General features: G+C 41.6%; 1 protein-coding gene across 1 annotated transcript in view; it reads left to right on the top strand.

Moving 5' to 3' along the window:
- Positions 1-23,756, top strand: part of LOC128646975 (thyroid adenoma-associated protein homolog) — a 115,348-nt gene that overhangs the window by 6,149 nt on the left and 85,443 nt on the right. The window lies entirely within an intron of this gene.

The raw sequence follows: 23,756 nt of genomic DNA, 5'->3' as shown, positions 1-23,756 counted from the left end.
TTGAAATGTGTTTCTATAAAGTACATATTCATTCATTCCTTTTTATTTTTCTTTCTAATGACACGGTGAGTCCACGGATCATCTAATTACTATTGGGAATATCACTCCTGCCCAGCAGGAGGCGGCAAATGAGCACAACAGCAAAGCTGTTAAATATCACTTCCTTTCCCTCCAACCCCAGTCATTCTCTTTGCCTACGTTACAGCAAGGAAGTGGTAAAGTTAGGTGTTGGAAAGAAGATTCTTCAAGCAAGATTTTATTATTTTTCTAGCAGTGCAAGATTGTTCTGCTTTATCCTAGGGTGTAGCCGTAGTCTTTATCAGTCTCTTCAGTAGAGCAGTGGTGGCTTTCAAGCAATGGGAACTTGTGGGGTACAATCCTCACTGTGCCTCCCATGTATTTATTGCTGCCCTATTCGTGCAAGCCTGAGTAAGATTAATCAGTCTTTGTTTTTATCCACAGGTTCATGTGAGGGAACTGGGCTTCTCGAACCTAGTGAGCTGCCGTGCTGTCTGGCAGAATTCTAAAGGTAAGTGCTAACTTTATTTCTTTTTTTTCTTGGACACATTGCAGAAAATAAAAGGATGGCACTTTACATTATGATTGTGGGACAAGAGACATTCACCTATTGCTTGGGGGATCATTTTATTATTGGCAGCAATAGCAAAGGTGGTGTTGTTTTTTTTTTTTTTTTTTTTTTTTAATTTTTTATTGATAAATACATTACGAAAACCACATAACAACACACTTTTCTCTTTACATAGTTGGTGGCGGTAGTACACACGACTAATCAGGAGATAAATGACATTCAAAGAGGATCAGTATACATGGCGTGGAAGTCATTAATAACATTTAACCATTATCTGGTGTATACTTGCACAGTTCATTTGTTATGTATTGGTTATTCTAGAGAAATATTTAAGTTTTTGTGAATTAGACAATATACGGCAAGAGATGCTATATTCAATAAACCTGACAGTTAAGAGGAGCTAAACAAAAGGTGTATGTAATATGTATGTATAGGAGCAATGCTGTTGGGTTCGATCACCTATAGTCCCATGGGAAGTGGGGGGAGGTGCAGGGGGGGGAGGTATCTGGGGGGGGAGGGGATATCATCGGAGGGGGGGAGGGGGAGTTAATGAGGGGGAGGACCCCATCCATAGATGAGGAGCACCTCGAGGCAGTCACAGTGAGGTGCATCCTCAGGGACAGGGGAGAAATATAGTCAGAAGTGGGCTACCAGAGTTCAGGGGGGAGGATCATATTGTGGAGTCGGTCTCGGGTAAGTCTCCCAAGGTCCCCAGATTAGGCTAAAGGTACCTGACTGGTTTTTCATCCGAAAAACATAGTCTTCCATAGATTTAATGTATTGCAGATAGTCAATCACAGCCTGCCACCTTGGAGGCTGCGGTTTCTTCCAGTTCCTGGCTATGAGCATTTTGACCGAAGTCAACAGGTAAATAAGTAGGTGTCTCTTATGTGTCGGTATCTTTTTTACTCCAATATGTAGGAGAGCCAGGCCCGGAGTATCCGGGATCGGAAGTTCTAATGCCGTACAGGTCGCACAGACTTTAGACCATAGCGGTCGGAGTCTGTCACATGACCACCAGACATGGAGTGGGGTGCCTATTTCTCCACACTCTCTCCAACATAGGGGTGAATGCCCAGGGTACAGAGTCTGAAGTTTGGTCGGCACTAAGTGACATCTGGTAGTGATCTTAAAGTAAAGTTCGTACATTGTGACACAATGGAGTGCAGATTTAGTGATCTGTATCGCCTTGGACCAGTCAAGAGCCGCGTAGGAAAGTCTCAGTTCAGCCTCCCAGGAGGTCATATGTCTTGTTTTTATAAGGGTAGGAGGCCCTAAAAGGGATTTGTAGTGGGCCGTGAGAGGCTTGTACAGCTGCAGGCCCGCTCTCCACCTAATCTCCCAAAAGGTGGGTGTCCTGATCTTGTCAGTCAGGAATCCCCACGCTTTCATAAGGGATCTTAGTCTCATAAAGTTGAACTCCAGTTGGCGTGGAATGTCAAATCTAGCAATCATGTCTTGGGATGAGAGAAGATTGTCGTTTAAGTAGAAGTCACCTAAAGAGGCGACCTCCAGGCTCTTCCAAGAGGTGTGACTGAGAAGACACTGGATACCTTAACTGTCCAAGGAGGGCCCCAGGGTGATCCGCCTGGGGCTGGCCCAACGTTAGAGAGGTAGTTTAAATCTGGCTTCTGATATACAATGAATGCAGCACCTAAGTGAAGGCAGAGTGAGCAGGCAGTGAATGTCTTGACAGGGCCTGTACACTGTGTCTTGATACTCAATGGGGATAACTCCCCTAGAAGCCTGCTATAGAAGTTGGCAGTATTACTCCTGACAAGGATGGCTTCAGGGGGTGTCAGTGTGACCTCCACTAGTTAGGGTCTGCGTCAGCAATGAAAAGTCAAAAGGGGTAATGGCAGTTCAAAAAGCCCCTATATTGGATTCTCTCCCCAGACTAAGCAATAAAAATGTATGTGAGGAGGCCCCCCAACCCCTAGCAAAAAGTGTGCAGGATATATAAAGGAACAGTCTCACCAATTGAAGCAGGACAGCTGGGCAGCGACTCCTCTACTGATGATAGAAGATCAGGTCCTAGGCCCCTGGAATAGGGACATCCAATGTAGTACAGGGTCTGTAGAATTCTTAAACCAAAGCCGGTATGTCACCCGACCTCAGCCTATCTCGGAGTAGCGACTGTCTGCAGGGTCTCAACTATAGGAGGGAAGTCTCTCACTACAGGCAGATCAGCACTAGATGGGCCTCAGGAGTCAAACAGGCACTGGTGTCCGGATAGTGGAAGGGCCCGATATGGCCGCCGTTCGCGCCCTCACGGACTGGTCCAACCGGGAGGTAAAATGTTGATTGCTTTGAGTGGTAGAGCTGGTCTCCTGGCACCTCACCCACTAGATCTCCGTCTTCCCCTGACACCTCACAGGAGCAGGTCTCTTTAGATAGTTTGGGCCCTGTGGGACTGCGGGTAGCGTTGGAGGGGAAAGTAGTGCTGGGAGACCTTAAGCAATATTGCACACCACTTTATAAAATATGTGTGTACTGTCTCTACGTGGAACTATGCAGACTCACCCCACCAACAGCATTAAGTAGGTCCAAGTAAAATGGCCTCCTTTCGCGCCCTTGCACTCAATCTTAGCGCTTCTTTATTTTTTTTTTTAGTTGTTGCTCTGGACCTGTGGCAATAATATAGCCTCCGGTGGTATGTATAAGTCTGCTATATTAGGTGTAACAGTCCCAAATTCAGCTATCGCTGCTCTTTGTAATTTGGTAGGGCTTGTGTGGGGAAAAACTCTCAGTGGTCGTGCAGGCCCCAAGTAAACAAGTATTACGGCTGCTCGGTAGATAGACCCGGAGCGGAGCCCCGACCCTCCGGTCTAATTGCTCAGGGTAACGGTCACTCACCCCTACTTACAGTGTCCGCTAGAACTCCTGTAGACTGATGGCTATTGTGATCCGCACAGATCGCAGTCGATGCGCCCGTAGCTTGTAATGGTGCCAAAAGCATCAGACAGTTAGGAGAAATCCAAATCCAGTCCTCTAATCTTGTGTTGCTTTCCCCCTCCTTGGTGACTGTATCTCTGGAGCGGAGCCCCGACCCTCCGGAGACAGTCCTGGCCTGATGTAGTTAGCCGGAGGCAAAAGACTGTATTTGATAACTGTACAGCCGGTCAAATGCAGATGCAGTGCTTGTAGCTCCTCAAATCGCTTCTTTTTTGCGATTATCTTCTCCACCAGTTCGTGAGCACAAAGCAGAGGTCAATATTATAAAGTTTAAGTCCTTCAAGCAGATAACTAATTAAATAAACTTTTTTTCCTGCCAAGAGCTCACTCTTACTGCGACCGTTCTGCTCGGCAGCTAGCTCCGCCCCCAAAGGTGGTGTTTTTTATTATTACTTTACTCCCTGCGGCTTTGGTAATACTTTTTTAGCCGATTGGGCGTTGTAACGCCCACGATGGGCAGGGTTAGCTGAGGCAGCATTTTCTGTTGCGCCTTTTTCCCCCTTCTCTTCCTGTGTTACGGAGCGGAGAAATAGCGGATTTTCTAGCAGGATAATCACTCAGTTTTCAGTCAGGCAGGTAAGCACCTCAGGAAAGCTAAGCTGAGGTGTAGAGGTTGTCCGGAGTGGTTTTTGTGCTACTTTATATTTTTATTGCAGAAAAATAAAGCAGTTTTGTTTTTAAAATTTAAAGGAACAGTAACGTTTTTTTTTTTGTGGGGTATTTTCTAAATAAAATATCAGTTTGTTTATCCTGTTTATTGGTGAATAAAGATGGACCAAGATGTTACATGTAATAACATAAAGGAAAAAAGAAGGCGCTACAATAGTGCAGCATCAATGGTAACATGCACTTTCGCCAAATTTCACTCGATTCTACTTACAAAAAAGATAGCACTTGATAAGTGCCACAAGCGCAAACTGTACTTAATAGTCGTACAGCTGACTATCCTCCGTCTCTTTCAGAAGTCCCCACAGCAAGATATTGTCTGTTGGTCTCCAGCGATATACAGGAATAGCAAGTGGTGTCGTCTCAGTGTCCACAAAGCATGGAAAAATACAAGAGAGAGATAACACAACAATAGTGCCACATCAATGGTATCACCCACTTGGTCCCTTTTAGACTATTATCTACTTACGAGATAGAGAGCACTTGATAAGTGCCACAAGCGCAGGCTGAGCACTTTTAGTCGCACAGCTGACTGTCCCTCGCCTTCTCTGGAACTCCCCACGGCCAGCTGTAGTCACTATTTCGGCTGTTTGGGTGTCCACCCACAGGAAAGTTACAAGTCGGCAAGTTATCTGGGGCTGCCAGTACCGTGTCCCCACTGTGAAATAAGAGTGATTAAAGTGTGGTATTGTGATAAATAAATCCGTGTTAAGTCTCCGTATCTTAAAGGACTTTATTAAAACCAAGTAAAAAACACTAAAATTACGACGTTTAACGGTCTTACACCGACCGTTTCATCAGGTAGATTACAATCACAGTTTGTCACGGATTTAAATATACTTTGCGGCGTCCTCAGGATGGCAGTGCGCTTGCGCAAAACACACACCCTCGCCTTGGACCTATCAGTGGCTGGTATAACGGTCCAATCAGATAGCTACTGCCGCACACACCTTCTAAATGTAAAATGTCTAACAGAACAATATTCTATGTAATACCAATGCGATATGGTATGGCGGTTTTAGTCTCAGTTTAAGTGAATATTTATAACAATGTGTATCTATAATTTGTGGGTCTTAATTATTGGATCTATATTTAAAGATCCTTGTTGTAAAGATATATTCAGTTTCTGCTCAGGCGCACTACCAATCCCTTAAATCTGATTATGGCAATAGGGAAAGTGTAATTTGTCAGTATTCATGTACACAAACATAAATGTCTAAAATATGCGTCCCTACACTTCATATATAATATGATTTTACTAAAGTTACGCAAAAGTACAATAAAACTTTACAATAATCAATGCAGGTGATACTCCTATGTGCCAAAAAAACCTAGGTTTAAAGAGGAAGAGGCTAAACAGCTCAGTGTGAGTTATTGAACTGTTAGATCTAGTAGTAAATATAAATGTATATGTTGAACATGGACATTTCTAAATGATTCCATACCGGACCACATTCTCAATCATAGTATCCCAGAGTAATCGAACAAAAAGCTCTTAATTATAAAAATCCAATTTCATAATAACAGTCTATAAAGTTCATGCTTCGGCGCAATTCCAATCCCTTACAGTCTGATTGCAGCGCTAGAGTAAGTTGTAATCGTCAGTGTTCAAATAACCGAAATAACTACAATATGCGTCCCTATGCTTCATATGTAATAAGATATACTAGAGTCAACAGTTACCCATAAAGTACAATATAAACCTAACAATGATGGTATGTTCCTATGTGCCAAAAAATACTACGCTTAAAAAGGATAAGGCTAAACATCTCAGAGTGAGAAATCGGACTGTTATATCTATTGAAATATATGAATGTATATATTTTATACATGTACAATTCTACATATTCATGATCCACCGGAGTAATATAACAAATGCTCATTAGTAGTATGCTCGATAATACGTTAACCCTCAAAAAATACTATTGATGATTATATATAAAAAATATATATCCCTGAAGTTTCAAATAACTATCTAACGGTGGCGTATCAAGGCTCCAGTGGCTCATGGCCCCTCATAACTAAATACATAGCTACAAAAAACTACAATTGCCAAGGAGTCTCTATTAGAGGTTGTAATAAAGGTGGATATAATTCTAACAGGGTATCCTATACCTAAAGGTCCGAACAAACAACTAATGGGGATATCTTTTAAATTGTCATAGCAGATGTAGTTATACATACACCACTCCTTAAGGTAAATATATTCGTCTACAAACAACCTAGGCATGATTGTGTTTAAATCTCATCTATCTACAATGTGGTCAAGGCTTATTATGTTGTCAGATAACTAATAGTTAAATGCTGCCATATCGATGTTTTCGTTGAGGCCAAAAGGATTTAGAGTTTTAAATCTCCAAATCCAGTAGGTCTCTCTTTGCCTGAGCTGGAGGAGTCTATTTCTCCCCCATTTGCACTCAATTTGTTCAAGTGGATAGATCTTGAAAATATTAGTTTCCCCTAAGTGGCACTTGTTGCCATGTCTAGGAATGCTATGATTTTTAACCCTGTTTTTGAGATTCCTCATGAGTTCGCCCCATCTTTTTTTGAGGGGTCTGGAGGTCACCCCCAATATATTGGACCCCACACTTGCATTCTAAGAGGTATACGACAAAACATGAGTCACAGGTGAAGTGTGTGTCAATCTCAAACATTTCCTTCGTTGTAAAGGAAGTCACAATCACTTTGTCTCCCAAAGTGAAGTCACATAGGCCACAAAGAGCTCTTTTGCATTTATAAAAACCAGCTTTTAAAAGGCTGTTTTTATTATTATTTTTATTCGTAGTCGCAGATTTATTGGTTCTTTTTTTCATAAAAATTTTGCTTGGGGCCACTTTGTTCTTGATAGTTGGAGCTCTTTTGAATGTGCATATCGGTCTCTCATTTAAACATGCCTCTAATAACATGCCTCTAATAGAGGATCCCCTTTGAGAATAAACCAATATTTATTAAGTATGTTTTTGATTTTTCTATAGTTCGAATTATATTGGGTGATAAATCTCAACCCTTTATTATTCTTCTTTATTCTCTTATTTAATCCCTCATTAGGCTCTATATTGTCATTAGTTCTTTTCTTATTAAGTAATTCATTCCTATCTCTATTCCAGGCTCTCGTGTAGCTTTCCTCCACTAGATCTTTCAGGATATTGTTTTTCCAGAAATCTATTCTTCAAAAGTATCGATTGTGTTTCAAATGTTTTCAAGTCTGTACAATTTCTTCTCAGTCTACAGAACTGATTAAATGGAATATTTGTTTTCCACGGTTTATAGTGGTTGCTATTGTAATTAAGGTAGCTATTTGTGTCAACAGACTTGAAGTGTGTCTTGGTGTTGACATTGCCATTTAGGTCCCAACTCAACATTTGAAACACAATCGATACTTTTGAAGAATAGATTTCTGGAAAACAATATCCGAAAGATCTAGTGGAGGAAAGCTACACGAGAGCCTGGAATAGAGATAGGAATGAATTACTTAATAAGAAAAGAACTAATGACAATATAGAGCCTAATGAGGGATTAAATAAGAGAATAAAGAATAATAATAAAGGGTTGAGATCACCCAATATAATTCGAACTATAGAAAAATCAAAAACATATTTAATAAATATTGGCTTATTCTCAAAGGGGATTCTCTATTAGAGGCATGTTTAAATGAGAAACCGATATGCACATTCAAAAGAGCTTCAACTATCAAGAACAAAGTGGCCCCAAGCAAAATTTTTATGAAAAAAAGAACCAATAAATCTGCGACTACGAATAAAAATAATAATAAAAACAGCCTTTTAAAAGCTGGTTTTTATAAATGCAAAAGAGCTCTTTGTGGCCTATGTGACTTCACTTTGGGAGACAAAGTGATTGTGACTTCCTTTACAACGAAGGAAATGTTTGAGATTGACACACACTTCACCTGTGACTCATGTTTTGTCGTATACCTCTTAGAATGCAAGTGTGGGGTCCAATATATTGGGAGGACCTCCAGACCCCTCAAAAAAAGATGCGGTGAACACATGAGGAATCTCAAAAACAGGGTTAAAAATCATAGCATTCCTAGACATGGCAACAAGTGCCACTTAGGGGAAACTAATATTTTCAAGATCTATCCACTTGAACAAATTGAGTGCAAATGGGGGAGAAATAGACTCCTCCAGCTCAGGCAAAGAGAGACCTACTGGATTTGGAGATTTAAAACTCTAAATCCTTTTGGCCTCAACGAAAACATCGATATGGCAGCATTTAACTATTAGTTATCTGACAACATAATAAGCCTTGACCACATTGTAGATAGATGAGATTTAAACACACTCATGCCTAGGTTGTTTGTAGACGAATATATTTACCTTAAGGAGTGGTGTATGTATAACTACATCTGCTATCAAAATTTAAAAGATATCCCCATTAGTTGTTTGTTCGGACCTTTAGGTATAGGATACCCTTTATTACAACCTCTAATAGAGACGCCTTGGCAATTGTAGTTTTTTGTAGCTATGTATTTAGTTATGAGGGGCCATGGGCCACTGGAGCCTTGATACGCCACTGTTAGATAGTTATTTGAAACTTTTGAGGGTTAACGTATTATCGAGCATACTACTAATGAGCATTTGTTATATTACTCCGGGGGATCATGAATATGTAGAATTGTACATGTATAAAATATATACATTCATATATTTCAATAGATATAACAGTCCGATTTCTCACTCTGAGATGTTTAGCCTTATCCTTTTTAAGCGTAGTATTTTTTGGCACATAGGAACATACCATCATTGTTAGGTTTATATTGTACTTTATGGGTAACTGTTGACTCTAGTATATCTTATTACATATGAAGCATAGGGACGCATATTGTAGTTATTTCGGTTATTTGAACACTGACGATTACAACTTACTCTAGCGCTGCAATCAGACTGTAAGGGATTGGAATTGCGCCGAAGCATGAACTTTATAGACTGTTTTCATGAAATTGGATTTTTATAATTAAGAGCTTTTTGTTAGATTACTCTGGGATACTATGATTGAGAATGTGGTCCGGTATGGAATCATTTAGAAATGTCCATGTTCAACATATACATTTATATTTACTACTAGATCTAACAGTTCGATAACTCACACTGAGCTGTTTAGCCTCTTCCTCTTTAAACCTAGGTCTTTTTTGGCACATAGGAGTATCACCTGCATTGATTATTGTAAAGTTTTATTGTACTTTTGGGTAACTTTAGTAAAATCATATTATATATGAAGTGTAGGGACGCATATTTTAGACATTTATGTTTGTGTACATTAATACTGACGAATTACACTTTCCCTATTGCCATAATCAGATTGTAAGGGATTGGTAGTGCGCCTGAGCAGAAACTGAATATATCTTTACAACAAGGAACTTTTAAATATAGATCCAATAATTAAGACCCACAAATTATAGATACACATTGTTATAAATATTCGCTTAAACTGAGACTAAAACCGCCATACCATATCGCATTGGTATTACATAGAATATTGTTCTGTTAGACATTTTACATTTAGAAGGTGTGTGAGGCAGTAGCTATCTGATTGGACCGTTATACCAGCCACTGATAGGTCCAAGGCGAGGGTGTGTGTTTTGCGCAAGCGCACTGCCATCCTGAGGACGCTGCGAAGTATATTTAAATCCGTGACAAACTGTGATTGTAATCTACCTGATGAAACGGTCGGTGTAAGACCGTGAAACATCGTAATTTTAGTGTTTTCTACTTGGTTTTAATAAAGTCCTTTTTATGATACGGAGACTTTACATGGATTTACTTATCACAATACCACACTTTAATCACTCTTATTTCACCGTGGAGACACGGTACTGGCAGCCCCAGATAACTTGCCGACTTGTAACTTTCCTGTGGGTGGACACCCAAACAGCCGAAATAGTGACTACAACTGGCCGCGGGGAGTTCCAGAGAAGGCGAGGGACAGTCAGCTGTGCGACTAAAAGTGCTCAGCCTGCGCTTGTGGCACTTATCAAGTGCTCTCTATCTCGTAAGTAGATAATAGTCTAAGAGGGACCAAGTGGGTGATACCATTGATGTGGCACTATTGTTGTGTTATCTCTCTCTTGTATTTTTTCCATGCTTTGTGGACACTGAGACGACACCACTTGCTATTCCTGTATATCGCTGGAGACCAACAGACAATATCTTGCTGTGGGGACTTCTGAAAGAGACGGAGGATAGTCAGCTGTACGACTATTAAGTACAGTTTGCGCTTGTGGCACTTATCAAGTGCTATCTTTTTTGTAAGTAGAATCGAGTGAAATTTGGGGAAAGTGCATGTTACCATTGATGCTGCACTATTGTGGCGCCTTCTTTTTTCCTTTATGTTATTGCAGAACCTTATACCAACGATCGTTTGAAGAAGCTGCAGGCCACCTGTCTTAAGGAATCAGAATCCATATCCTCTCATATTTGTCCAAAGTCAATTTGGAGAGCACATCATGCAAAGCTGTGAGACTTTTTACATCTGAGACAAACACACGGACTTGCATGTTAAGTGTTTCTTTGTTTATATCTCATCTAGCCCTTTGTACTGTACTTGTGCTTATTGCATATACTTCCTTTTTTATGTTATTCTTGTTTATACACTTGATATTTATTGTCTGTGTCACATAGAGATTTATCTCTAACACAGTATCGCTACCAGAAAGAGATATTTTGCAACCTATTTACCTGTTACCTTGCACACACATATAATATTCATTTCTTGCACTTAGTATTTTGGTGATTTCAGCGGATAGCTAAATTATCACTTTAGCACTTGTAGGTGATAGGCGCATCCAATTTTCTTTATATTTTATTCAAGATGTTACATGTACTTTATGTTTTGATGCTAATGTGGAACCACCAATCCCTTTCTGTTCCTCATGTATTGAGAGAACTTTACATTACAGGGATAGACTTTTTCCTTAGCCAACATTGTCTAAGGCGGATGCTGTTCAGGAGTCTTCTGACAATGTTCAAGATATGCCGCAGCTTTCTCCTCAAGCGTCCCAAAATTTAGCGTTCATACAGCCAGTGCCCTGCGGTTCCTCTATTACTCCACCTGGAGTTACCTTGCAAGACATCGCTTCCCTAATGTCCTCAGCGGTATCTGATGCGTTGTCTGCTTTTGCCATGCTGCAGGGAAAGTGCAAGAGGAAATGTAAACAATCAGTGAGTAAGGTTGCTGACACAGTAGTGGCTATTCCGAATGTCCCTTCCCATAAATCTGAGGAGGAAGATACTTCGGTAGCATCTGAGGGTGAAATCTCAGACTCAGACAGTGTAATTCCTTTGGCTGATACTGAAGTTGTTTCTTTCAGCTTTAAGCTCGAACACCTCCTTTTGTTACTTAAGGAGGTTTTAGCTACCCTGGACAACTCAAACACTAGCGTCGTAGTCAATCCTAAGAAGTCTAGTAAACTAAACAAGTATTTTGATATACCTTCCATGGTGGAGGTTTTTTCTGTACCAGATCGAGCTACAGAGATTATTGCTAGGGAATGGGAGAGACCGGGTATCCCTTTTTCTCCATCCCCTATAAGAAGATGTTTCCTATAGCATACTCTATCAAGGAGTCTTGGCAGACGGTACCCAAGGTGGAAGGGGCAATTTCCATGCTAGCTAAGAGGACCACTATTCCCATAGAAGATAGTTGTTCCTTTAATGATCCTGTGGACAAGAAATTAGAGGGGTTACTCAAGAAAATGTATGTACACCAGGGTTTACAATGGCAACCTGCGGTGTGTATTGCTACCGTCACTAGTGTGGCAGCATACTGGTTTGATGCATTGTCTGATTCTATTCGGACAGACACTCCCCTCAAAGAGATCCAGGATAGGATCAAGGCCCTTAAGTTTTAGTCCGTTAGATAGCTCATTAGGGATGTTATGCTAACAACCTGTCATACTGTGTTTCAGTGGGCGTGGACAAGGGAAGTCTCCATCGGGCTGCACAGGATTTTGTTGAAGTTGGACTGACAAGTTTGTTTCCAGTCTGTATATACCATATGCTGTGTTTTAGTTGGTAATGTTTTGTTAACATGCTCTAATGCAAGCCTTGTATGTTAATTATAATACTGAGTTTGGGGTTGCAACCCTGAATGAAACAACCCATAGGTCTGTTCTTTGAAGGGGGTGTGTCCCGTTTGACCAATGGGAGAACGGGCTGACCGTTTTATAGAGCACTGTGTACACTTTTTAATCAGGTAATGAGTAAGGCTAAGTGCTGAAACGCGTTTACCTGTTTGTTTTTAGCATGTAATATACTTTTTTTCCCAGTATCTTAACCCCGGGGTGATGATCTCCTCCACGTTGTGTGTTTTTATTCCTTTGTCACTCGTGTTATCTGTAACTCATGCAGCGCTATTGCGCTACCTGTAAATAAACCTATATTTTATTTGCATCATACCCTTGTCTGTGCTCCTCTCCTTTTCAAACTTGTTTACATTTGGTGGCCATTACAGAAGTGAGCACAGATGCTGGGTGCAAATCGGGTTCTGACCGCAGAGCACACACATCATCAAGGATCCAAACAGGAGGAAGGGATTTCGGCTTTTCCGCCATTGGAGGCGGTTCAAGACACAGCCAGGAGTTCTCGACAGGACAGGAGCATCAGACACTCAGAGAGGAGCAGTGTTTTCTACGGCTGCCCCAAGTGAATGCCTTAGTAGTCCAGGGAGGACAGCAGGTACGTGCCTTAATGTACACTGTTTCCTACAGAGTTGGTTAGCATACACCTTTAGGTTTCAGTTTGAGAACAGCCGTGAGTCTCCAGTAAATACCCCCATAGAGGTAGGGGAAATCCCTATGGGGCAGAATTCTCCTGTGTATGAATAAATATACAAAAGTCTACGATAAGTGATAGACAGATTGTGTTGAAAAGTTTACACAGCATTGCTGCACATATAAATACTTGTGATTACTCTTCCAACACTCTTTCCCCCCCCCCCCCCCACATCTTGGATACATCCTTAAGTTGGCCATTTCTTTAATTACGAATGCCTCCCTACAAGTTATTAAACTAGGAGCAAAAATTTCTGTTTTTGCCGTATAGGCTCGCAGAGCCTTATGGTTGAAGTCCTGGTCTGCGGATGTGTCATCTAAGTCTCTAAGCTTTTGGCGAGCCCTTACAAGGGAAAGACCTTGTTTGGGCCGGGTCTGGCTGAGATCATTTCCAACATTACGGGAGGAAAAGGTCATTTCCTCCCTCAGGATAAGAGGAATAAGCAGAAGGGAGGTCAGAGTAATTTTCGTTTCTTTCTTCCTCTCTCTCTCTACAAAACAAGAACAGTGCAAGCCTTCTTGGAGGTCCAACCAGTCGTGGAACAAGGGAAAGCAAGCTAAGAAGCCCGCCAACAACTCAGTCAGCATGAAGGGTCTGCCCCCCGGGACTGGATCTTGTGGGGGGCAGACTATCCACTATCCTTCGCTTAGGCCTGGGTTCGGGATGTTCAGGATCCCTGGGCGGTGGACATCATGTCCCAGGGATACAAGCTAGGGTTCAAAACTGTTCCTCCCAGGGGCAGGTTTCTTCTCTCAAGATTATCTGTAGACCAGATAAAAAGATAGGCGTTCTTACACTGTGTTCAAGATCTTTCCGACCTGGGAGTGATTGTTCCTGTTCCAATGCAAGATCAGGGTCTGGGATTTTACTCCAATCTGTTTGTGGTTCCCAAAAAAGAGGGAACCTTCAGACCAATTTTAGATCTCAAAAGTCTGAACAAATTCCTCAGAGTACCGTCCTTCAAGATGGAAACTATTTGTTCCATTCTTCCCTTGGTTCAAGAGGGTCAATTTATGACAATGGTAGATTTAAAGGACGCGTACCTGCATGTTCCCATCCACAGGGACCTCAAGTTTCTGAGGTTTGCATTTCTATACAAACACTTACAGTTTGTGGCTCTAACATTCGGCCGTGCCACAGCCTTCAGAATTTTCTCAAAGGTTCTGGAATCCCTGTTGGCGGTGCTCCGATTGTGGGGCATTGCAGTGGCGCCGTATCTGGACGACATTCTGGTTCAGGCACCATCCTTTCATCAAGCAAGATCCCACACGGAATGTTGTTATCCTTCCTGCGATCTCACGGATGGAAGGTGAATTTGGAAAAGAGTTCCTTAGTTCCAACTACAAGGGTAGTTTTCTTGGGAACCATAATAGATTCCTTATTAATGAAAATTTTTCTGACAGAAGTCAGGAAATCAAAAATTTTCGATTCCCGTCTAGCACTTCAGTCCTCTCCTCGGCCATCAGTGGCTCAATGCATGGAGATAATCGGTCTGATGGTAGCAGCCATGGACATCATCCCGTTTGCCCGTTTTCACCTCAGGCCTCTGCAGTTGTACATGCTCAGGCAGTGGAACGGAGATTATGAGGATCTGTCTCCACGAATACATCTGGAGTATGAAACAAGGGATTCTCTTCTTTGGTGGTTGTCTCAGGAACATCTCTCCCAGGGTGATTGTGACAACGGACGCCAGCCTACTTGGATGAGGAGCAGTCTGGGGTTCTCTAAAGGCTCAGGGGACATGGACTCGGTCAGAGTCTGTTTTACCCATAAACATTCCGGAGCTGAGAGCAATCTTCAATGCTCTTCTGACCTGGCCTCAGTTAGCTTCGGCCCGGTTTATCCCGTTCCAGTCGAACAACATAACTTCAGTGGCTTACATCAACCATCAGGGAGGAACTCGGAGTTTCTTGGCCATGGCAGAGGCAGCCAAGATAATTCAGTGGGCGGAGTCCCACAACTGCTGCCTGTCAGGAGGAGTGGACAACTGGGAGGCAGATTTTCTGAGTAGACAGACCTTTCACCTGGGGGAGTGGGAACTCCACCCGGAAGTGTTTTCCAGCTTAATTCTCAAATGGGGACAGCCGGAGCTGGATCTCATGATATCTCGGCAGAAGTACGGGTCGAGGTCAAGGGATCCTCAGGCGGTACTGATAGACGCTCTGGCGGTACCTTGGAATTTCAGTCTTGCATACCTATTTCCCCTGTTCGCTCTCCTCCCTCGAGTCATTGCTTGAATCAAACAGGAGAGAGTGTCGGTGATCCTCATAGCACCGGCGTGGCCTCGCAGGATCTGGTATGCAGACCTAGTGGAGATGTCGTCTCGTCCATCTTGGAGACTTCCATTGAGAAAGGCCCTTCCTTCATCCAAATCTAGTTTCTCTGAAGCTGACTGCTTGGAGATTGAACGCTTAATTTTATCTAAGCGTGGATTTTCAGAGTCGGTCATTGAGACCATGATTCAGGCTCGTAAGCCTGTGACTAGAAAGATTTACCATAAGATATGGCGTAAATATCTGCATTGGTGTGGATCCAAATGCTACTCTTGGAGTAGAGTTCGAATCCCTAGAATTGTATCTTTTCTCCAAGAGGGCTTGGAGAAGGGTTTATCGGCAAGCTCCCTAAAGGGTCAAATATTTGCCTTGTCTATTTTGTTACATAAACGTCTGGCGGATGTACCAGACGTGTAATTGTTCTGTCAGGCCTTGGTCAGAATCAGGCCTGTGTTTAAGCTGGTTACTCCTCCCTGGAGTCTTAACCTAGTTCTTAAAGTTCTTCAACAGGCTCAGTTTGAGCCTATGCATTCCTTAGATATTAAGTTATTATCTTGGAAGGTTTTGTTTCTGGTTGCTATTTCATCTGCTATAGGGTTTCAGAGCTCTCGGCATTACAGTATGAGTCTCCTTACCTTATTTTTAATTAGGATAAGTTAGTTTTGCGTACTAAGTTAGGGTTTCTCCCTAAAGTCAGGTCCCCTCCAGAAGTTTCTCCCTAAAGTGGTTTCAGATCGGAACATTAATCAGGAGATTGTTGTTCCTTCCTTGTGTCCTAACTTCTCAGAAGGAACATCTGCTGCACAATTTGGATGTGGTGCGTGCATTGAAATTCTATTTACAGGCGACTAAGGATTTTCGTCAGTCTTCTGCTCTGTTTGTAGTTTTTTCTGGAAAACGTAAGGGGCAGAAAGCTACGGCTACTTCTTTCTTTGTGGCTGAAGAGTATCATTCGCTTGGCTTATGAAACTGCTGGACAGCAGCCTCCTGAGAGAGTTACGGATCATTCTATGAGGGCTGTTTCCTCTTCCTGGGCATTCAAAAATGAAGCTTCTGTGGAACAGATTTGCAAGGCTGCAACTTGATCCTCTCTTCACACTTTTTCTAAATTCTATAAATTTGATACTTTTGCCTCGGCCGAGGCTTCATTTGGGAGAAAGGTTCTTCAAGCAGTGGTGCCTTCCGTTTAGGTTCCCTGTCTTGTCCCTGTGTCCTCTAGCTTGGCTATTGATTCTCAATAGTAATTAGATGACTTGTGGACTCACCGTGTCATTAGAAAGAAAAAATTTATGCTTACCTGATAAATGTATTTCTTTCTTGACACGGTGAGTCCACGGCCCGCCCTGTTTTCTTAAGGACAGGGTTTTTTTGTTATAAACTTTAGACACCTCTGCACCTTGTTGCTTCCTTTCTCTCCTTTGATTCAGTCGAATGACTGGGGTTGGAAGGAAGGGAGGTGATATTTAACAGCCTTGCTGTGGTGCTCTTTGCCGCCTCCTGCTGGGCAGGAGTGATATTCCCTATAGTAATTAGATGATCCGTGGACTCAACGTGTCAAGAAATAAATAAATTTATCAGGTAAGCATAAATTTAGTTTTTTTTTATAATTTGGTCACCGAACCTAATTGGGGGAAAAAAGCTCTAATAAAAAGGCTGGTACTACTTATATAGATCAGGGGGTTCTTGACCATTACCCCCAATGGATTTCCCAATGTGTCCCCATACCCCATTCACCAAACTGTCAAAATTATCATCATCACCAGTTCTCATTAGGTACCAGTATGACTTCAAAATATTTAATTTGTTTTTAAATCACAGATACACAAGCTAGCTACAACTAGTAAGATTTTTAAAGTTGTTTTTGGGCAATCAAACAAACAGGTGGCTGTAAGGGTTGGACGAAGGGAGCAATCTCTTATCACACCAGTATATCCACTAGCAATACAGGAAAGATATCCATGTTGATTGATCTTATCTCATGATTTTAGGATGTCGGGGGTTAATTTTTCTTTCTTTTCTTTTTCTGCTGTATTTCTATGCTATTTAAAACTCCTTATCATTGCTACGTGTACTGTATTTACATAACTAAAATTATAAGTTATCCTATAACTGCAGACAGTATTGTATTGTGGTTTTATGGTATACCATGAAAAAGTGGTGGCTACCTTCCTTGCCCACTCTTGGGGTACTTGGTTGCCTATTGGTTAGAAAAGGCCACTTTCCCATGGTTTCTCTGTATTTATTGGTGAGCGAAGGCCACTTTCCAAGGGTGTCTGTGCGTTTATTGTCGAGCAGGGGCCATTTTCCCTGTGTACGTGGGTGCCTATTGGTGAGCAAGGGCCACTTTCCCACGGGTTTTCTGCATTTATTTTTGAGCAGGGGCCACATTCCTGGGGTGTCTTGGAGCCTATTGTTGAGCAGGGGCTACTTTCACAGGCTGCTTTTGCGTATTTTGGCAAGCAGGGGCCACTTTTTCCAGGGTGTCTGGGCACCTATTGGTGAACAGGGGCCATATTCCTGGGCTGCCTGCGTGCCTAATGGTGAGCAATGACCACTTCCCCAGGGTATTTGAGTGTATTTTGCCAAGCAGGGGCAACTTTCATTGGGTGCTTAAGTACCTATTGATGAGCAGAGACCACTTTCCCAGAGTGCTTGAGAGAGTTTTTTGCAAGCAGAACAGGGGCTACTTTCCTTTGAGGCATAGGAGCCTACTGGCGAGCAAGGAACACTTTCCCAGGGTGCCTGTGTATTTGACAAGCAGGGGCTACTTTCTCAGGCTACTTGAGTGAGTTTTGGCAAGCAGGGGCTACTTTCCTTGGGAGACTATTCATGAGCAAGGGCCATATTCCCAGGTTGTCTGTGCATTTATTGGCAAGCAGGGGCCACTTTCCCAGTGCTTGGGTGCCTATTGGTGAGCAGAGGCCACTTTCCCAGAGTGCTTGAGTGAGTTTTCTTTCCAATGGCATGGAGAGTCCACGATTCCATTCAATTACTGTTGGGAATTCAGCTCCTGGCCACCAGGAGGAGGCAAAGACACCCCAGCAAAACTTAAGTATTCCTCCCACATCCCATAATCCGACAGTCATTCTTTGCCTTGTTCATCAAGGAGGAGTGCGAAGATGGTGCTCTGAAGAAAAAATTGAATTAAGTCCTTTAATGGGTAGTCACCCTTTCAAGACAGGACTGGGGTAATACTGTGTCCATGTCATTCTCTTGAGTAAGAGTCTTGGTACCTGTTAGCTGCTGGAGGTTGCGGGGTAGTCACTGTTATCCCTCCAGCAAAGTATGCTAACCCCCACCTAGCAACCAGGGTTCAGTTTACTCTGCTTTCCTTTTGTCTCAGGTCCCTGCCAGAAGTTTGAATGAAGCTGACAGACCTGATAATACTGTACCTGCTCCGCAGTAGAAGACGCTGGAGGGTAAGTCCTTCTTTTTCTTATATATCACTTGAGAAGAAGAAATCATGGAATAAGGACTGGAAAGTTATCAGGGACCTAGATGGACCTGCTATCCCTCCTAGGGGTTTGTATTATTTATTTATTTTATATATCCGCATGTTTGGGATATTTTGCGGCTTGAGCAGTTTCCTAGCCATCTGCCAGTGACAGGGTTGCTGCCTCTAATTGCCTTAAGACGGTTCATATGTACAGTCTTGGACCGGGCAAGGCAGTATGGTATGTGGAGTATGGTTTTTCTGTAATTTGGGTATTTTAAGACTCTGTCCGCGTTATTTAGCGCTCTCTCTCTGTCTCTACTCTTTAGTCTGTTCTCAACTGATAGATGACAGAACGAGACACAGTGACTCCATGTCTTACGTCTGCACAATTGTTTTCATTTTGCACACCTAATTAAAATCCCTGTCTGACTGTCTGGTTTTAACATGATAGAGCAGTGTTTTCTCGGACGTATGTTTTTACCTTTTTTGTTTTGTTTTTGGGGGGTACTTAAAACCTATATACTGGCTTCAATCTAGGAGTATATGAAACCACCGTATGGTTGTAGCGTGATCAGTTTGCGCCCTTTTATTACACTTTTACTCACTGGTTATCAGGTTGGGGTTGTCTATTTTGAGAGAACTTGCTCATTATATCTCAGTTTTTCTGGTTGTAAGTACATAAAGATGAAAGACGGATAACCATTGCCAGAGTAGTAATATTTTCTCTGAGCGGGTCGCAAAGTTTCTGACTAATCGAGATGCAGCACATTTTGTATAGCGACACTCGCTAGTGTTGATCTTGCCTTTTATGGTATCCCCTCATATACGCTACAGCGGGGTTATAAAAGGATCCCTAGGGGTTATTTATTTATTGTTGTCCCTCAGTCTGGTGTTTGCTTTCTAATTACCTTTTTTGCAGCAATTAGCATGCAGCAGGTTAAAAATGGCTGCCGGTTGGCGGTGCTCACTTCAAGCATGTGCTTCCCGCTATGGACATTGCTAGTTCTATTTTATATCCGGCATCTGGGAGTTATAAAGATAAGACTTATACCATGAACCGGCTTCAGCACCATTTTGTTTAGACAAAGGTTTATTCCTCTTTTCATGTTGGGCTTATTTTTGCCTGACATTTGGGCGTATGTTACTATGGGGTTTGAGGTGCTTCTCTCCCTTATTAGGCATATCTTCTGTGTACTAGTCATACACTTTCTACGATGTAATTTTATTTTATACCTAGGATATTCTGTTTTCAGAAGTTCTTTTAAAGGGACAGTCAACACCAGAATTTTTGTTGTTTAATTAGATAGATAATCCCTTTATTATCCATTCCCCAGATTTGCATAACAAACAAAATTATAAAAATACACGTTTTACCTCTGTAATTTCCTTGCATCTAAGCCTCTATAGACTGCCCCCTTATTTCATTTGACAGAATTGCACTTTAGCCAATTAGTGCTCACTCCTCTGTAAATTCACGTGCGTAAGCTCAATGTCATCTATGTGAAACACATGAACTAATACCCTCTAGTGGTGAAAAACTGGCAAAATGCTTTCAGATTAGAGGCGGCCTTCAAGGTCTAAGAAATTAGCATATGAAGCTCCTATGTTTAGCTTTCGACTAAAAATACCAAGAGAACAAAGCAAAATTGGTGATAAAAGTAAATTGGAAAGTTGTTTAAAATTGCATGCCCTATTTGAATCATGAAAGTTTTTTTGGACTCGACTGTCCCTTTAAAGTGTTTTTTGATAATTGACGCCATCTGGTGGCGACTTAATATTATGACATCTAATTTTTAGTTCCGTGGTATTTAAAGATTTTTTTTATCGGACATGTGTATCCTATTTTTAGTACATGTCAGATTCTTTTTCATCAATTATCGTCTGAGAGATATGTTTGTATAGGATAGTCATAATTATGTCCTATTATGCTTACTCATGTTATGCTTATGTTCTTTCCGATAAGGGGACTTAGTAAATATGAGCTAATTCTCTCCTTATTTTTCTACCTTTTATTTTATATATATATATATATATATATATAATATAACAAAACCGAAACGAAAATGTGAGGGTTTGAGGTAGGGACGTCACCTGAACTTCCGATTAGTTTCTAGTTTCCTCTGAGCTCCGCTTGTCTGTTAGAGTAAGGCGCACGCATGGGAGAGAGAGTGAGAGACGCAGCTGCAGGATCCCTCTGTCTACTGTCTTCCTAGGAGTCAGGACTTCTGGAACACGCCATGCAGTGCAAACCACAGAAGAGGAAGTTGGAATTGGAACTCATCCATGTCTGGAGAGTGGAACTTGGATGTGACGTGGTGAGTGACTGGCGTTTTTTTTCCCTCTGAGTCCCAGGTACTAGCAGCAGTACTGGTTAGCACTTAGCACTGATTTCTTTGACGACTAAGCTCTAGCAGCAGCCACAATTAGATTTGTTGTTTGACTACATTCATTTTTAGTTGCAAAAAAATAGTATTAAGATCTCGGTTCACGTTGCCACGTGGTTATGCTGCCATGCACTAGTGCACTGCAAATGCGTCCTATCCTACTCCTAGGTGGTGTCACGTGGTGTCAGCCTCCTGTTTGTGACTAGTGACTAAGTTAACTCTAAATGAATGAAGCTGCATTCATTTCCCCTGCAAGTTTAGGCTTCCTGTCTGTGTGTGTGTGTGTGTGTGCACGGTATATCTCAATAGTCACTAGTCCGTGCACTGCAAAGTGCATGTCTTTATTTAGGAGAGGATCTGGCATGGCAGACTCAGCTCACTGGTGGGTGGTGGCGCAGGTGACTTTATAAGGAAGGGGCACTGATCTGATGGGCCTGAAAATGAAAAAGCAGAGTGGGGGCTGAGGGATGCCTGCTGCTGCCAATCCCACCAGCCATAGGTTGCTGCTGCTTGTAGCACTAGTTGGCTGCAGAATTGTTTTGTTGTGTACTGTGTTCAAGTTACTTGAACTGTTAAGGTTTTATATTCATGTAATAATATGTGCAGTGGCATTACAGTACAGTTGCACTTCTGTTTGTCAAAATTCAAAAAGCAATATTCTTGTTGTTTGTTTATGATACTTGCTTTTATTTATAAAGACGTTACCACAACGGCTAAATCTGTGTCTGTGTATTCTTTGCATGTTCAAACCCTAATACCAATACCATAATTAATAACATTTTCACCGGGTTTGAAGTGGCAAAAAACTTTATTCCAACAGAGTGACGTTTCAGGGTTTTACCCCCGTCCTCAGACTCAAACAACAACAATGAAATGCTCAACAACCTCCCTTAAATACCCTGTTCACCTTACATGTGTTTCAAATAAGCGTTAATTACCTTGTGTGCAAAACCAGGTGTTTAGCAAGCACTTAGCATACATTACTAATTAGCATTGCTTGTAGCCTAGCAACAAAACACTAGGAATTCAATATGCACCTAAGCGGTAGAATCTATAAAACAATTAACAACATATACCAATATATGTGTGTTTTAAAATGACCATATGATATCCGCTAACGTGACTTATAAAACATCCGTTTACCAAATTATGTGTAGCTGTGATTTGCCCAGTGTCTGTGCGAGCGTCACTAATGGATGCTGTGAAAATGTGTGACTTAGCAACTAATCGCATACCAGACACATAGTATCCAATGTGTTAACTAATTCTACTATTACCCAAAAAATACATATAAACATAAAAACATGTGAAGAAATGTTAAAAAATTCTAAAACTCTATTCAGCATGTCAAGAAACCTATATATTAATGCGGGGCTATTATAACTATTCCTAGGGCTCAAAAGGCTACCTCTAATGGAAAGCATATAAGCATAATTGACCATAGTGGATTATAGTGAGGGCATATACATAGCACCTATTAGCTAATATATCCTAGGTCAAAATTAGACCGGGCGCAACGCAGCAGTGTACATATGGGATTTTGTATACAGAATTACACACTATGCTACATATAACTGAGTTTGAATAACACATATACAAATAGCTAATACAAGGATATAATTTGTGCTAGGCATGGAAAGATTGGCACCGGAACATTACAGAATGCTGTGCCATTCAATTTTCGTATTGAGGCCCTTCAGGATCAGTGTGTCCAGTTCAAAAGTCCATCTAGCCTCTCTCTGCATAAGTATCTTATTCCGGTCCCCTCCTCTTGTTAACGGAGGGACATGATCAATGAGTGTATATCTCAACTCTGATACATTGTGATTGTTCTGTAGGAAGTGGCGTGCCACAGGTTGTTCTGACTCTTTGTTCTTAATAGCTGCATGGATGGCGCTTCTATAGTTAGCCATCCTAGTCCTCAAATCATCACTCGTTTTTCCTACATAGAACAAACTACAAGGACAGTGTAGTAAATATACCACAAATTTGGTGGTGCATATCAACCTGTGTTTATGGAAGTATTTTTTCCTGTTCCTTGGATGATGAAAGAAGGATCCCGTCAGCATTCCATTACATGTGGTAAAACCGCTTCATTTGTAGCAACATTTGTGTCTGGTATGCGATTAGTTGCTAAGTCACACATTTTCAAAGCATCCATTAGTGACGATCGCACAGACTCTGGGTAAATCACAGCTACGCATAATTTGGTAAACGGATGTTTTATAAGTCACGTTAGCGGATATCATATGGTCATTTTAAAACACACATTCATTGATATATGTTGTTAATTGTTTTATAGATTCTACTGCTTAGGTGCATATTGAATTCCTAGTGTTTGGTTGCTAGGCTACAAGCAATGCTAATTAGTAATGTATGCTAAGTGCTTGCTAACACCTGGTTTTGCACACAAGGTAATCAATGCTTATTTGAAACACATATAAGGTGAACAGAGTATTTAAGGGAGGTTGTTGAGCATTTCATTGTTGTTTGAGTCTGAGGATGGGGGTAAAACCCGAAACGTCACTCTGTTGGAATAAAGTTTTTTGCCAGTTCAAACCCGGTGAGTGGCCGCTTGGAGGTCTATGAAATATGTTGCTGAGCACCCCATCCTATATAATAAATGGCCAAGTATGTTTGTCAGATGCAGTCATGCGCAGTAGA

Source organism: Bombina bombina, chromosome 2 (genome assembly GCF_027579735.1).
Source record: "Bombina bombina isolate aBomBom1 chromosome 2, aBomBom1.pri, whole genome shotgun sequence".
NCBI classification, from domain to species: Eukaryota; Metazoa; Chordata; class Amphibia; order Anura; family Bombinatoridae; genus Bombina; species Bombina bombina.
The sequence above is the reverse complement of the archived record's forward strand: the minus strand, read 5'-3'. Positions and strand labels throughout refer to the sequence as shown.